Genomic DNA, 17,563 nt, shown 5'->3' on the forward strand with positions numbered 1-17,563 from the left:
TTTGCCCATGAGAGCGGTCAAAAATTGGTGCGATAGAGTTAGTCCTACTTTTTTAGATAATCATACGGTTGAGCTCTATACTCGGGAAGATCAAGAGACTTGGTCACAAATCTCCTTATATTAAAAAAGTCAATGTCACTAACCTCTGTTCCATGAATAATAGTGATGCCTACTTTAGTTTTGCTTCTACCTCATCAAATGGTAGTATATGTATGAAATGGACATTACTAAACATGTTCCTGCATACGAATGGCTATCATATTTAGACATGTCGAAAATCTAACTACATCAGAGAAATCAAGTTCGAATGTGTTTGTTCGATTGGACATCAACTCCAATTTTTTTGCATTATGTATATTATATGTCACTATTTTAGCGAGCTCTTGGAAGTGCCAGCCATACCATTTTACAACCCTTTTGGCATAAGTGTTAAGCTCTTGTCAAGATCATCTAATAAACCAATGGCCTTAATGATCGTGGTATCAACCTGTGGAACCAGACACAGTGCGAAGTTTATCACTTATCCTTGTCAAATTACGTCTCTCTATACTTACAAGCACCAAAATCTCTGGACCAACTAGTCAGCAAGACTATACTTATACAAAATTGCAAACGTAATTTCAGTAATAGCAATATAAAAAGGAGAAAAAATATGTGTGAATGCAAAATGGAATTGCACAAATACATTATGGAAATGCATGGAGAATATAATTGAAACTCATAAGACATAAAGGTCAGGAATTACGCAGAAATGAACATGCCAAAACTAAGGCACGGTAGCAACAACAAATTCGATGTTTCATGACTCAACTTTGGTTTATACCTAGACAATCAGTTGGATAATCCCATGCACATTGGACCAAGGTCTTCTGCAGTCTGCACCCAACCCTGCTATTTTCTCAGTGAGCTGATTATCAGCCCACTCATCAACTCCATCACAACACTATTGTGAAGGCAGTCAATTTTCTGCAAAAGCACAATTAACTTTTAAGTGGACGTCATAATTTCTAGAGAAACAACACAGCGAAATGGGGGTCGTACCTAGCGAGATCGATCAATCCAGCCGTGGAGGATGGCCGGCTACGAAGTGACTGTGCTATGCGCCTGTGCCGGTGGTAGAATCCTGACACCTCACGCGGCGAGGAGGACGTGGGCAGCTCCGACACCGGCGACAGGTGCACTTACAGCAAGACGAGGGCGAACTGTGGTATTTCACAGTGGCACTACTGGCATGGACGAGAGTGGATTGGAGTGAGGGGATCTCGTCTGGCCTGGTCCTCCGATTTATTGTCTCACTGAAACGCATAAACGAACGACCAGCTGGCTGGCCCGATCAATCAAACAACCCGTACGTTCTCCCACAGTGCACCATGGCTGCACATACGTAGCACCCTGCAGTGTCTGAGAAGCTTCCCTTCTGCTCAGTGCTCACTACGCCAGGCAAGAAGGAAAAACCCTTATTTCTCGTATGTTGTCAAGCTATCCTTGATTTGCTGGAGGAGTTCTCATCTTTTATTTCTCGCTGCTACGTTTGGATTTGTCCTCTCTGGATTCTGCAAGATGAACACTGATGTTAGTCCAATGGTAATTGGTGGAAATCTGAAAGTCTTTTGCTGCTTTGTTCGGTTGCTGATGAGTAACCTAGAGAGGTCTTGCCCCTTGCCCCTGTGGGAGTTTCCAAAGAAAACAAATTGGTGGAAAATTGTTCGATTGATCTCATATAAGATTGTTTAGTCTACATGTGGTTCACTCTAGTTTTCCTTCCTCAATACATAAGTCGCCAGATCATGTAAATAATTTGAAGTTACTGGTGGTATTTAATTAATGCTTCCATTACCTTTCTTTTTCCACCCCTTCTCATTGTCCACACATTTACTCCCACACAAAAAAGTGACAACCTCGTCTTCTTTTTTTGTGGGATGACCACCTTCTCTTCTGTCGCGACACGAAATAAATCCAACGACAAAAAAGAATGATTGTGGCTGGCTTCACGAAGAAGTAACAAACAAGATGGGTGATGCCATATTTTGTTAAGAGGGTCGATGGACTTTATAGGGTAGGATTTCAACAACAATTCCCAAGCTATGGAACAAAAAACAGCTTGGCTATAGTACTTACAGGAGTTTCGACTTGTATGAGTTTTGTGCTGCGATTAACTTGGGCTAGATGTCATCCAGAGAACGGTGACGTAGTACCACATCGACGGATTTTACAATTGAAATAAGCTTTTCCCCTTCTTTATAGATTACACAACCACTATGTCCGTAAAAGAAGTTCTAGTGCAGGAAGAAAAATAAAAAATCTGCCAGGGCAACAATTAAAATACGCCCAAAAGCAAAGTCAAAAGTGATACATGACTCCATACAGCCAAAAGATCAACGGCTAGGGGGCGAAGAGAGTCTGTGGCCTGCTAGTAGAATACCATCAATCATGCCGCGTAGCCTATCCTTGTTCCGCTGGCTACGAAGTGGGTGCCACAGCAAAAGAGGCAAAATTTTAGACTGATCATCTCCCACCGATCCAGCAAGAGCAAAGGGAATGCCGTGTGATATATGTTTCTTGAAAAATACTACTATTTAATAAAGATATATTAGTAGCATAAAACACCTAGCTAGCTAGTTTACTATACTAAATTAGTTACAAGTATATCCCGGAATAAAAATTATTACTATTCTATCTACAAACCTTTATGCATGCACTAGTTATTTGTAGCACTCTTTGCTTTTCATAAGCTAATAAAGATATTTTTTCGATAAAGAGTAAAGTAGGTAATTGAGTGCTCACTTGCATATATGTGGCCCAGTGTATACCGTACTAGTTAAATCGGATGATGAAAAGAAGTGTCTGGTATCCCAAAAATCCATCTCTGCACCCGAGCTCATCTATACTCGCGCAGACAAAAATAATCAAAACAAATACTAGAAAAATTCAAAAAATTCCAATTTTTTTTTGGTGAGGTAGAAAATTTGATGCGTGACGTAGTCTCCAATTTTCAAATCATTTGGTGGTATCCCACGATTAGTGTGAGCAACAAAAGAGGAAGAACTCTCACAAAAAACGGAAATAAAACAGGTAGAATAGTACGGGATATTAAGTGCCAACAGAAATGCAGAGGAAATTGCTCGTTCGGGGTCGTTGTTTGTTTTTATTTCCACATGAGCCTCAATTAAAGGGGAACAGAACAAATAGCGACCTCTCAAATCCATCGTTTTTTGAATTGTTTGTTCACACATCTATTTTTCCCACAACGCACGACAACATCCTCCTTTTTAAAGGCAAGAAATAAATCCAACAAGGGAATGAATGGTTGGGGTTAGCTTGGAGAACAAGAACCAAGTAATATGGTTTAAATATGAACACGCGAATAAGAAGAAGCGTACTAAGGTTGCGGTTCGTAGTGGGTGTGGTAGACCAGTGCTAATTGAGAGGAAGTGGGGATCTTGGCTTTAAGCGCTTTTTCATCTATCCCAATAATTTAAGGAGGGTTTTCAAGTGAGGTGCTTTGATAGAGCCCCAATAATTTCTTTCCCAACACTAAATCTGACTTTGAGGTCCTACTTGTCAATGTGATGTCATTCTCTTCCTGGTGGTGTCTAGGCGAACTCTGGCGGCATGGCTGTGGCACGATTGTCTTTGGCAGGCGGCGACGGGTTGCGAGCAGGCGAGCGGCGGCAGTGACTGTCTGGCAGTGCAACGGTCTCTGGCGGTGGGGTGTGGTGAACTTCAGCGTTGGCGTGGTAGACTGCAGCGGCGACAAGTGGTCTCTGGCGGCATCACGCTGGCCTGGCAATTATTGGGAGGAGCAAAATGTTCTATTTTATTGGGGGTGAAGGGGCGGATTATTGGGACGTCCCAATAATTTATTGGTGAATGGGAGTTCGTTGGAGCACGTTTTTTCCTCAACTCTTCCTATACATGAAATTTATTGGGGGAAGGGAGGCTGCTGGTGATGCCTCAAGTAAATCGCACGGCAAACAGTAGTTGTCTAGCTGAATCATTTCTAGCTCTAAAACAAAACTGAATTTTTCATGTTCCTCCACACAAACCTATTCCTGTGAGACAGGCAGGCAGTCCAAAACAAAACAATTTTTATATTTAAAAAATATACAGAAATATTTTTATGGGTGTTTCACACATTGAAGTTCTAGACATTATAAAATGTGTCTTATTTTTGTACATTAATATTTATCATTAAATTTTCACCAGTTTCAAATATTGAAGTTTCAAGCTGATTCGGCACTCAATTAGCACCAAACACCACCTTGATATAAATCAATGATGGATTCTTGCACTATACTATTAGGTGTTTATCATGACAATCAATCAGCACCAAAGATCACCTCAACAAACCAATAATAGATTATGTACTATAATACTATTAGGTATTCATAATCTGTGTATGAGCACATGCACAAAATTTAAGAAAGCCATTAGCACCACCGAGTAGTGTTTGCCCTCGTGCACACATCGTACTCCCTCCAGTCAGGTTTATATTGTCGGCGTGAGGTTTTAGCTGCTAAATTTAACTAACAAAACATGTCTTATTTTTCAAACAGGGCTGGTCATTTTTTTAGCGCTGGATTCAAATTATAGTTTGCTAAGATCTTGGAAAAAAGCTGGTAGCTCGGCTAGTGTATGTACAGGCGGGGCAACTTTCTGGTTCGAGTGTTATGGGCGATGGCTTAATTAATACACAGTACTACATCTCTATTCTTAGTTTGATCTTATCCGACCCCACATTACACGTGTTACTTAAAAGATAGAAACAAATGATATATTGGCAGCTTATTCAGAAGAACACTTGCTAGTTTACTGTCAAGTCAATACTATTTTTCTAGAAACCCTATGCTGCAGTCATAAAAAACACCAAAGATGTTTTTTGCACATTAATTTTTATTATTAAATCTTCAACAATTTCAAGCTGATTCGATACCAATTAGCACCACATCACCTCAATAAATCAATAATTGAATCTAGCACTATACTATTAGGTGTTCATAATGTACCAGCACATGGACAAAATTTAATAGAACATGTAGCAACACTGGATTCTAGACCCAATAAGCACCAAACATCACCTCGATAAATCAATAATCGATTCCAGTACTATACTACTCCCTCCGTTTCTTTGTACTTTGCCTATTAGTTTTATTTTAAGGTAAATTTTGTCATGTTCGACCAAATTTATATTAAAAAAATCAACATCTGCAATATCAGACAAATAACAATATAATACTCCATGATTGATCTAATGATACTGATTGATAATGTGAATGTTGATACCTATTCTTTAAACTTGGTCAAACATTAAGCTTATCATTGAACAGAGTGGTGAAAAGCTAGTTTTCCCCCTTCCCATGAAAAGCTTAGGGTTCCTCTGCCTCCCGCCGCCGCCGGCGGTCCGCCTTATCTCCGGTGGCCCTAGGGCGTGCCGACACGATGGATTCCGGCCCTTGCCGGTGGGAAGGCTCTGTTTTTAGATACTTCTTTAAGTTTTGTTGAGGTTTGTGTCCCGCTTAGGAAAACGAGACGGTGGCGGCTCCCTGAAGTTGGAATAAGATCCTCCCCGCATAGTCCCCGTTCCGATGGTATGTCTAGTATCGTTGGTGGGCGTGTGGAGTTGTGTCTCCGGCGGATCTATCCTTGGCGAATTTGGTCTGATCTGGTCGTAGTTCGTCTATGTGTGTGTTTCTTCAGGTTGGATCCTTCCGATCCACCCTACTCTTCATCGGCGACGGTTGCTGTTCTGCTGCGCTGGTCCTATGGGACCTTAGCACGGCGACTTGTCGACTGTCTACTACAACAAGTTTTGCCAGGCTCTGGCGAGGGAGGGGTGATGATGGCAGCGAGCCTTCGGCTCGCTTTAGTGTTTGTAGTTGTCGCTAGGTGGTCTACGGACCTGGATGTAATTTTTATTATTTTTGGTGTTCGTTGTATTGTCATGATTGAAGATGAATAGATTGGAAGTTTTCTCGCAAAAAAAAACATTAGAAAGCTTGAATTAACACAAAACTCATATGCAAAGTAAAAAAGAAATGAAGACAGTATTAGGTGTTCATAAACTGTATACAAACACATGCACACAATTTAAGAGGGCAGTTAGCACCAGCGTGTAGTGTTTGTCCATGTGGGTACAAGATACTACGGATTCTAAATCCAATTGAGCACCATACATCAGCTCAATAAATACACAATAGATTATAGTACTATACTATTAGTTGTTCATAATATGTGTACGAGCACATGCACAAAATGTAAGATGGCAGTTAGCACCACTGTGCAGTGTCTGTCCTTGTGGATACATGGTACTTATGTCTTCCAATCCTAGCGAGCGTGTCATAAATGCGATCTTTCATTGTCCCTTTCTAGTAGCTACTACCTATATTCACAGATGTATAAGTAATGGTAAATCTCATTTAACTATTTCATATTTGTGAAAAAACATATATGGTATATCCCATTTAACTTTTCATATTTATGAAAAGACTATATTATGCTTAGATATAAAGCGTGAACCAACATCTGCTGTAAAATTCTCACCTGAAACATTACCCAAAAATTTGAGTTGTGGAAACCATATATTAAACTGTACAAATTGTATGCTGAACAGCATCCAAATTGTCGTTATTTTTGTAAAAATGGAGGAGGACCCCCGGCCTCTGCATCTGGACGATGCATGCAGCCACTTTATTAATTATTCACACAAGACCTTACAAAGTCATACAACAGTAAGACTGAAGCCACCGTCTAGGCAACAAAAGTGTCGTTGTTCCTATCCAAGTGATGAAGGGATGCTGATAGCCTGGGCCTAGTACCAAACAGACCTCGAAGCCAAACCTAACATCTAAGACCTGAGGTCCCATTCAGGATGCCTGCCGGGTATGGGTCAACTACCAGTCCGGCGCACTCCTCAACCAGGACGTCTGCCGGGTCTGAGGCCGCCGCAGCCACCTGCCACCAATCCATCTTCAGAGCTGTACTGTTGCATCTACCTTGCCCGGTCTAGCTGCCGTCGACGCCACCACGACGCCAGACCGCGTCACCCTCCTGCGCGAGTCCATCTCCGCGCATCAGACGCAGAGTCACCACAGCACCATGCCGCCGAGACCCGCCACCATCAATGAGTGAGCTGCCGCACCGCTCCACCAAAGAATCCGTCCTCTGGTCCTGCATCCAGCCGCTGCTCAAAAAATGATGCCCCATGAGGGAAAGCAACGCCCCAAAAGCACTGCCATCGTCCTATCCGGAAACTCCGGATCAAGGTTTTCACCCAGAGCAACGCAAGCATGTTGACAGAAACTGCAAAGGCGATGTCTTCAACAAGATAACGACGCGAAAACACCGCCATCGCCCGCCATGACCCGAGTCATAGCACGGTTTTCACCGGCATCCCCGTCTCCCCACTGTACGCCGGGACTGGATGCGAGAATCCACAACCATCTAGCCGACCACCTCCGGCAAAGAAGATGGCCACCACCTCCACGCCAAGGGCCGGAGCCCCCGACGTCCTCGTGTCGCGTGCCTAGTCCAGAGGCCGCTTGCCGCGCCCGAACAAAGGATGCGCACGATGGCTTGAGGAACCACCATCCAGATCCGAATGGGATCCAGATCGGACACCCTAGCCGCCGACGTGATCTCTTCGTCGTGATGATGAGAAGACATTATCAAAAGTTTAGTTAGAGAAAGTATAACAGTGGAACGAAGCTCCTTTGATGCTTACTCTGTCAAAGACTTGTTATCATTCCGAAGAAAAAATTGGCCAATATTGACTAAACAAGGAAAAAATCCTAAGTTGTACAGGAGGAGTAATCAAAAAGATGAAATGGTATGTTTTATTTTATTTTCTCAAGAAAGATGGAAGGGTCACAAGAATAATGACTGACCTCCTCCCTAATTATTACAATGAAACATAAGATTACACAGAGTTAGCCCATCATCCAAACAATGCACTAAATGCAAAAGAAGCAATGGTGGAATGGAATCTCAATCTAGCCAGCAATGAAAATGAAGGTGTACCTAAGAACAAGCTTGCCCATACGGGGTCACTGTTAGGCTTTAATTCGTTCTGTTTCCACATGGGCCTGTCTCAGTTAAAGAGAACACAACAGATATATCGGCCTCTAGTCCATCGCTTTTCCCTAGTCCGCATCGTTTGAGTATAATACACTCATTTACCACAGATAAATTCAAATTTTATAAATCCATCTTCTATGAACTTTGCTACTCCATCTGAGTACTAACTCAAACTTCCTTTATACACAAAATTTCCTACCTTTTTGTCTCTACTCAACTCACCGCCAAGTGGGCCAGTGGCGTGAGGCTGGCAGGGCAGGAAAGCCATGCAACCCAGCAGCCCTACATGATAAGGAACTTGTATCAGCCTCGCAGCATTGCCAACATGTACGGTCATTGGCTGGATAGTATATTATGTAGTGTAGCAGCGTCATTCAACAAGAGAGTGTTGGTGTGTGTCCAACACATACCAAGGACACATACGTACTGAATTTGCTACTAAAGCATCTGCAAAACTTAGGTACAAAATGTGTCAGCCCCTCAAGAAAACAGGAGCTGTCACTGCATTCACTGAGTTCAAGATGCCATCCTTGAGGGCAACCGGTAGAGATTCTGATGCCCAAATCCGTCGGCGTCATCTTCACCCGGGAAATGGATAGCTTCTCCTTTCTAGCATCACCAAGATGTGTAACTGAAAAATAAGAAGGAAAATAACAATCCAAATGACATACAAATGTGTACAGAGGCGGAGAGAGCGGCATGACAGTTTGTTTGAGTTAAACTTGTTGGTGTGCCATTGAGTTGAATAAGTGCACGCCTTTGCGCAGTGGCCTACAACTTGCACACAACACACGTGACAGAATGTGTTTCTGTCCTGGTGAGAGCTGGGTGTGTCAGTTACTCTGAAGTCGATTGTGTTGGCAACTGAATCTTGTATACATGTTCAGACATTCGTTGTACTACTTTCTCCTCTGTTTTCACTTACTATGTTTCTTCTCTGAAACTCTGAAGCGGGCATCATTGTGTGTGTGTGTATGTGTGTGTGTGTGTGTCCACAGAAACACGGAGAGCGAGAGAGACTGCGAGGGTCTGAGCCTACACAGTTTGCATATTCATTAGCTTTCTCCCAATGGCAGTAGCCAATTTAAAAAAAGCAGCAGTGATTGCATCTCAGTAAAAATAAGCACCCACTTCAAACCGATGAACCGACCCATCGACCTCCGAAACAGCAACAAACTTTTGAGATTGCAGCCTCCACCAAATTGCTTCGCATCATCAATTAGTACCTCAATCAAGCCACCACGCATCAACCCAACGGTGCGTCTCTAGCCAAAGGATATAGAGAGTCTCCAAAACATCAGCACGAAGCCAAGAACAAGGCTCTCTAGGAGAAACGACAACCAATACAAAAACTACAAAAAGCTTGCTTTCTGTTGAGTTTGTGTCGAATTTGTTTTGAAAACTAACTGAACACACATCTATTGTAGTTGATTACAGATAGTTTGCAAAGTTCAAATTATTATGGTCGTGACTGACCAACTCAGCGAAAGATAACACCAAAACAAAAAGGATGTAACTCCACATACACAACAAGTCAGCACATGTGCTTCGATACCTTCCAGCAATAACACAAGAAGATGTCTGAGGACAGGAATCAGTAACATCTTACTCACCAACGTACACAGAAATCTCAATAATTTCCTTTGTAAGGCAAAGACTATATAGCGGCTGTCCAAACAACTGCATGGGATTAGTACCTGAAGTGGAAGCGTGCCTAGGGCCTAGTTAGCATCCAACATGAAGCTTTGCTGGTACAGTTCTTATAACCTATAGAGATGATTTAACTTGTACTGGGTTTAATTCTTGAAGCCAAACAGAAGACTCTCCGGTAGTATCCAACAGAACACAATCATGAAGTGCAGCAGCATCTTCAGCATCATCCAGGACACTTCAATACTCAGTCTGCTACCCAAGCATTCAGGCAGTAGCACTGCAAGTGATTTGGAAAGTTATAATCTACAGTGATAGAAAGCATATTACAGTGCATAAATGTAGTATAAGCATAACAGGTAGTTGAGAAAATGGCAAGACCTTACGAGCTGTTCTGTTCAAGAAAGGGTGATTACTAGCTAGCAGTAAGTACTCCAAACTTATATATAAATATCAAATCTAAAGAAGAAAAAGAAGATGAAGAAGTAACGTACGGATCCTTTATTCACAGCCGAATCGCGGTATCTTCGAAGATTATATTGAGTTGTTTGTTTGGATGTGTGCCAACTACTCTCTCTAGTGAAGCCGTTATGATGTCAGTAGTGCTTCTTGTGATACCCGAGCAATTTAACACACATTTGAAACTAATGAGGCTGGAGAGGTTTGTAATCGCGAAACTGAAAGCACCAGATCTGCTCAGAGACTCGTTGTCACAGCCGAGAAAAACAATCGCCAGTTTTTCTAGAATGGGCATACATCTTGCTACAAACATGAGATCCATCCCATGTCCCTGCACTCAGTAAGTAAATACTCTGAGGCACCGGAACCCAACTTCACCAGTGACTGCAGGCCTTTTGGCTTCACAAGAAGACTGATATTGCTTTGCTTCGAGACCTAGAGAGAGCAGAGCAGGTAATGCTCCAAGGATGCACAAATCTTCATGCTTAATTCTCTTCACTTGCAAGCATAACTTCTGTAGGTTGACGAGCGATCCTACCGAATCTGGAACCTTTGGGAAGACAAAACCCGAGGTCATAAGTTTCTGGAGGTTCACCGGGGGACAAGTGCACCATGTATTCAGTAAGAAGTTGTCACTCAGCTTGTCACTCAACATAGTTATAGTTAAGAACAAAGGTTCCGTGTGCATAGGTTACGGAGAGAAGAAGCAATATCTTCCTTGTGCTCTTGGAAGACATACATATGATAAAAGTGTAGCTTCCTTAGATTCTGTAGCCGCCCAAGCTCTTGCAGAAAGTTATATGATTGCAGGGCAGGCACCCATTTCAATGTCTCCAGTGTTTGCATCTTCGCAATTCCATCAGGAAACCTAACGTGTCCGCTAACAAATAAATGTGCCAAATTTCCGAGATTGACAATACTTGCTGGTAAATGAAACACATTTGTGTGCCTTATGTCCAACATCTCAAAGAACCCTAGATTTCCGATTTGCTCCGGGAGCTCGCTCACCCTTGTGATGCTAATGTTGAGATACCTTAGCTGCAACAACATCCCTACATTCACAAGATGGTAGTTTTGTAATTTCCTGCATTGTCCAAAGTCCAAACTGCGCAAATGACTGAACCCCGTCATGGAAGGTATTTTCACAGAATTCCCAGACACATTAAGTGACCGGACATGAGACAATATCAAGTTCATTGGCATGACATAATTTCCTTTCCCGTAAACTTGCATGGAGAGCCGACGAGTTTTGCTTTGTCTCCTGATAGTTAAACTAGGAACACCAACGAAAGTAACAAAGTTCTCTTCGATGGACTTGGAAACTATGAAATCAAGAATCATGTCATGAACTCGAAAAGTAAGGACCTTATCATATTTGTCCACCTTCACGGGTTGGATCAAACTCCTATTGACGAGCTCACTAAAACACTTCTCTTTTAACTGATATGATGTATATCTGCCTTCTTTGCAAACAAGTCCTTCAGCAACCCATCTCCTTATTAGACCCTTCTTCTCAATAATAGAATCTTCTGGAAATATACTTAGATATAGGAGACAACCTTTTAGATGAGAAGGCAGATCAAAGTAACTAAGTGACAATATCTTCATCATTCCTTCAACACTAGGATTCCTTTCAAGTGCATGACCAATTGAATCTTTTACTTGGTCCCATTGCTGCTTTGTTCTTTCTGTGTTACCCAACAAACAAGATATAGCAATGATTGCTAAAGGTAACCCATCACATTTTTCCAATATTTGCCCAGAAAATTCTTCAAGGTATGAAGGACAATCTTCTTTGGAACTGAATAGTCTTTTGTGAAATAGATGTCTTGAGTGCTCCATATGAAGAGGCTTCATATTATAAATATGGCCACTAAATGATGAATGACATGAATGCACAATATCAATCATACGGGTAGTGGTGATTAGTATGCCACGACTGGTCATGGGGAATGCATACTTAATAACATCCCATGTTTCCTTGTTCCATACGTCATCAACAACAATGAAGTAGCTGCATATCGATTTACGAGTGACATTAGTAGAGCAAACACCAAAAGGAGAGAAAACTTGTTTTCCTTGAGAAAATAGAAAAGATAAAAAAGAACGTGGTTGGTGTGTATAGGATTATAGTTGGAGGGGTATACTCTATGGGGTGCATGGACCGAGTCCACCTACGAGTGTCTAGGGACCCCTTGGACCCACACTTAATCATGCCTGAGTACATACTCATAAGGGAATAAGAATGTGTGTGCTAAACCCAGATCTTATTGTTACATGAGATATGTTTGGATAACCGCGGGATCACCACATCGTACCGTATCTCCTAGAAGATAGCTACCTAATTACTAGCACATGTCAACCTATATAAGGGGTAGGATGTCTCTTTTAATGACTATTCCGTTCCAACACACTCGCAACCTATTTATCCATAGATTTGACCTACACCCTTGTAATTCTTCCATTAATAAGTATACATTATGAGCAGGGCGTAAGGCTTTTACCCATCTGGGAGCCCGAACTTGGGTAAAACCACTGTGCACCATCATTGCTAACGAGATCCCTTCGAGCACCACCCTTCTCTCTATTATCGTGCCGAATTTTTTGATATATTATATGTTTTTTCCGACATCGTATGCAAAAGTTATAGCCGTTTTACATTTTCCCTACACTTTTTGCAAAACATGTCCAAATTTAAGTTTTCAAATTTTCCTAACTAGTAGATGTAGTAATATCACGGGGGGGGGGGGGGGGGGGCGTAGAGTTTCAAAATTGTCCTATAGTCCCGGTTTGTGTCTCCAACCGGGACTATAGATCAACAGTCAGTACAAAAATGAAAGGTGAGTAAGGGTCACCCTGCCTTACTCCTCTTTTGTAGTACAATTTTTTTCCTAGGGACACCATTTAGCATAACTGCAGATGAGGCATATGTGAAGATGTGATTTGTCCAGGAGATCCATTTTTCCCAAATCCGTTTACTCTAAGTATATCAATTATTTCCTGATGCTCAATTGTGTCAAAAGCTTTTTCAAAGTCTAGTTTAATCACCAACATCTCCTCTCTTGATCTGTGACACTGATGGATATATTCATAGGCACTAGTAGAAAAAGGGGCTTTTGTCCCGGTTGGTAAAACCGGGACTAAAGGGTCGTTACTAATGCCTCTCCCCTTTAGTCCCGGTTCTTACACGAACCGGGACTAAAGGGCGCGGCCACGTGGAGCTCCACCTTTAGTCCCGGTTGGTGAAATTTTATGATTTTTTTGATTTTTTAAAAATTTTTCTTTTGATTTTCAAATTTCTGAATTATTTTTTAACCTCTAGTCTGTAATCACCACCTCTCATCACTGCTCAATTTATCCTCTAACCACCCCTCATCATTCCAAGTCATCTAACTTCCCGAACGGTCACCCATCCTCCCACTCCCCCAGCCTGAGCACGCTTAACTTCCAGGTTCTATTCTCCCTCGTTTCCAAGTCTGCACTTGTTGTTTTCCTGACAATAGTAAGATGTCAAACCTATTAACCTTCAGGAATTTTGCTTGAGCATGAAGTGACACATTTCACTGTTTGAGTTTGAAACTATTGTTTTAAAAAACAATAATTATTTAGTAACATTAATATTTCTTGAATAATTAGTTTGACCATAGTTTGACCATATTTGACCAAAATTCGAAATAACTGAAATAATTATTTAGTAACACTAATATTCTAGAATAATTAGTTTGACCATGGTTTGACCATAGTTTGACCACAGTTTGACCAGATTTGACCACCTTTTTTCCAAAAAAAATTGAAACTATATTTTTTTTCTGTTACTAGTGGCGCACCTAGCAAATGGTGTGCCACTAGTAAGTTTGAATTTTTTTTGATTTTTTCCACTCTAGATCTTAATAGCCCCATAACTTTTTTCTGTTAGGTTTTTGAGGATTTTGAAAAAATGTTTAACGGGGTTCCCCCGTTAAAATAGGATGTAACTTTTCTAGTAGATGATTTTTCATATAAAAAACTTTTTAATCCGAGTTTGTATGCAAAAGTTATGCCCATTTTACAAATTCCAGAGAGATTTTGCAAATAAAGTCGAAATTCATATTTGTAAATTTTCCCAACAACTAGACCACATATCACATGGGAAACTTATTTTATTTTATTTTTTACATTTCCATCGTTTTCTTTTGTTTTTTCTAAAACTGAAAAGGCGGTCCACAGGGGGGGAGTTTGAAAATGGGACCTTTAGTACTGGTTCGTGCCATGAACCGGTACTAATGCCTCAAAGCCCATTAGTACCGGTTGGTGAACCGGGACTAATGCCTTAGCCGCACAAACCGGGATAAATGCTCACATTAGTCCCGGTTCGTGACTGAACCGGGACTAATGTGAAAACTGCCCTGTGACCAAAGCCCTGTTTTCTACTAGTGAGGCCCAACCAAGATAGTCCTGGATCATTCTATGTTTGAGAAAACCATATTGATTAATATGGACCATCTGTAGGATCACGTTTTGAAGTCTATTTTCTAATAACTTGGTGATGATTTTAAGAACTCCATTAAGTAATGAGATTGGTCTGAAATCATTTGGAGTGAGAGGCACTTCCTTTTTTGGCACCAAGGTTATGAAAGAGGTATTAATGCTCTCAAGATTAACATTACCAGCATGGAAAGCCAAGATGAGTTCACTAGTATCTCCCTTATAATCCCACCAACAAGCTTTGATAAATTCATTATTAAAAACATCTGGGCCTGGAGATTTGTCATTTGGGAGATTTTTCACTACTTCATCAATTTCCTCTTGTGTAAAAGGTTTCTCAAGGTCTTGGAATAATTGGGGATCAACTCTGTGCTCATATAGATCTTGCAAGTCAAAATGCATTGTGTGGCCATTTGATTGTCCTAGTCTTTGTTTAAAAGCCTCCCACATAATAGCAGCCTTTCCCTCATGGTCAGTAATTTCCACCCGATCTTAATTGAGCAGCATTGCAATCTTGTTGTGTCTATGATTGATGGAAGCTTTAGTGTGAAAGAACTTTGTATTCTCATCAGCAAAGTTGACACACTTTATTTCCCCTCTTTGTTTCCAATAAATCTTCTGATTATTTAGCACCACCAACGAAAATTCTTTTGATATTGACCTGCAGTTTGCTTCAAATAGTGTGAGGTTTCTGTATCCCTCAATCATATCCCAAAGGAATATACAAGCATTCAACTCTTCAATCTGCTTTTTAAGGCATGAGAGATACTTGGCCCACAATTTGAGAGCTCTCCTTAAATTCTTAAATTTAGCAATAACTTTCCAGATTTTTCCATGAATTTTGGCATGACTTGTGCTAGAATATGTAGGAAATATCGAGTGCCCTGGATTTGCTACAAAGATAATTAAACGACATTTTGGGTTGACTTTAAGTCTGTCGAGGCTCCATACATGACAGTCAAAAAATCAGTGAGGGGGATTCTCCACTAAATATATGAGAGAAGAAGAATGCCAACTGTTGCCGTGGGGTCGCTTCTCCTTCTTCTCCTTGTGCTAGACCATTGTTAGGCACTAGGGGAAGGAGGAGTAGCGACCATCATCGACGGTCGAAAAATTAGTGACGAAGAGTGTCCACCATATATGAGAGAAGAAGAATCCCGGCCGTTGTCATTGGGGGAGCTTCTTCTTCATTCAAAGGTGCTGGACATTTTAGTGTAATGCAATTTCGAATGAAAGTAGGAGCTTCCATCACCGATGGTCGCAAATGTCAGAGAGGAAGAATCCCAACTGTTGTCGTGGGGTCGCTTCTCCTTCGTTCTCGTGTGCTAGAAATTTTGGTGTAATGCACTCGAGGACGAAGGGAGGAGTGACCATCACCGATGGTCGAATATATCAGAGAGCGATTGCCTGCAATATACATGATGTGAGCTGAGAGTTTTCAAAAAAAAGACTCGACAGACTGATAGTCAACCTCTCATGAATAATAATGATCTAAATTAGTTTTTGTAGTACATATATTGAATTTCAAAAGTTTAATGTTTGAATTATGTACATAGGAAATGTCTGACAACGATAGGATCCCTGAGTGCGAGTACTACAGCGACGAATGGGGTGTGTGCAGCAGGCCTCACCTGGAAGCCGGTCGGCGCTCCAGTATTAAGCTCAACGAGACCTTCAATGTTTATACAGTACGCAATGATGACAAGTATTTTTTTGTAATTAATCAAGACTTCTGGTTCAATGTGTAATTTCTGTTTTCTACAATTCGAGTAGCTAGTGCATCCCCTACCATGGAAGACGTTATGTCTTGGAGAAGCTGGATTTTGAAGATCATGAAAATATGGAGATAAAGAGAGTTAACCCCGGGACCAATCATGGTTATGCTTTTGACGTAAAGCTATACAATGCGGTGACCTGCTCCCATTTTGGTTGCTCCAATTGGGAAGCACAATGCAAGGCGTATTGTTTTCAGGAGGGTATTCATGTCATCTTCGATCTGGGTGATTATCCTGAATATGACATCGATGAAGATAATGTCAACGGAGATAATATCGTCGAAGCTAATATCAATGAAGCTAATATCAACATTTGGGTGGATGTTCATATGCTTCCACTTCTACCTCTATGTGAGTTTCTCAAACATGTTCATTAAGTAATTTAAATTGTTTTTATAACAATAGTTGACAGCTTATATATTTCCATTCTTCAAAAAATGTTCAGAAAGTAGTAGACAAAACCTACTACACTGATGGCTTTGAACTAACTTACGAGGAGAAAGATCATCTTATCTCCTTTATTATTGATGTTGAGACTTTAAATAAGAATTATGAAACTCCTCCACATTATGGTCAATACGTGCAACTAGTCACGTGTTGAACTACAGCAGCACCCATGGAAATGGCATGGTAAGATTTTCTATTATTATGACACCATTGCATCTTTTGCATACATTGTTCTAAAGCTAAACTACATTCCTAACTACGTTACTATTATGCTCTTCAACGGAAAATCCCGAAGGATTGTGTGCCTCATCTGATGCATAGGAAAGGTCACATGGATGTAGTTAGCTTACGACCAAGTCCGCCTATGGGTCACCGCTGTTCATACAAGATTTCTTGAACAAATGAAGACCTCACAATCAAAGAATGGAAAAAAGATATGCATGATCGTAGGGAGGTACTTGGAAGCAACATTGTGCGAAGCCCATGAATTGGAGACAGGATAATCTCCATTCTCCATAATGGAGAGTCAGGGGCTATGTTGTTTTATGCTATTTTACTTTAGAGAGGGTAGCAGGTCCTAGCTAATACTCATGATCATGTGCTAAGAACAATTAACTAGGGTTGGTTATGACTATGATGATGGTGAGTATGACTTGTTATTATGATAAAGAGTAAAAGTTGTTAGATGACTATGA

At 41.0% G+C, this 17,563-nt stretch overlaps 1 long non-coding RNA gene and 1 pseudogene across 1 annotated transcript; both read right to left on the minus strand.

Annotated features, from left to right (window-relative positions):
* Nucleotides 1-242: 242 nt before the first annotated feature.
* LOC123131452 (uncharacterized) lies at nucleotides 243-1,234 on the minus strand. The gene is made up of 2 exons (XR_006464180.1): nucleotides 1,042-1,234; nucleotides 243-966 (listed from the first exon to the last, which is right to left on the minus strand). It is a non-coding gene; the product is annotated as an uncharacterized lncRNA (long non-coding RNA).
* Nucleotides 1,235-10,228: 8,994 nt separating this feature from the next.
* On the minus strand, nucleotides 10,229-12,024 carry LOC123129855 (disease resistance protein RGA5-like; annotated as a pseudogene).
* Between the last annotated feature and the right edge of the window lie 5,539 nt (nucleotides 12,025-17,563).

The sequence above is a fragment of the Triticum aestivum genome, chromosome 6A (genome assembly GCF_018294505.1).
Source record: "Triticum aestivum cultivar Chinese Spring chromosome 6A, IWGSC CS RefSeq v2.1, whole genome shotgun sequence".
Lineage (NCBI taxonomy): Eukaryota > Viridiplantae > Streptophyta > Magnoliopsida > Poales > Poaceae > Triticum > Triticum aestivum.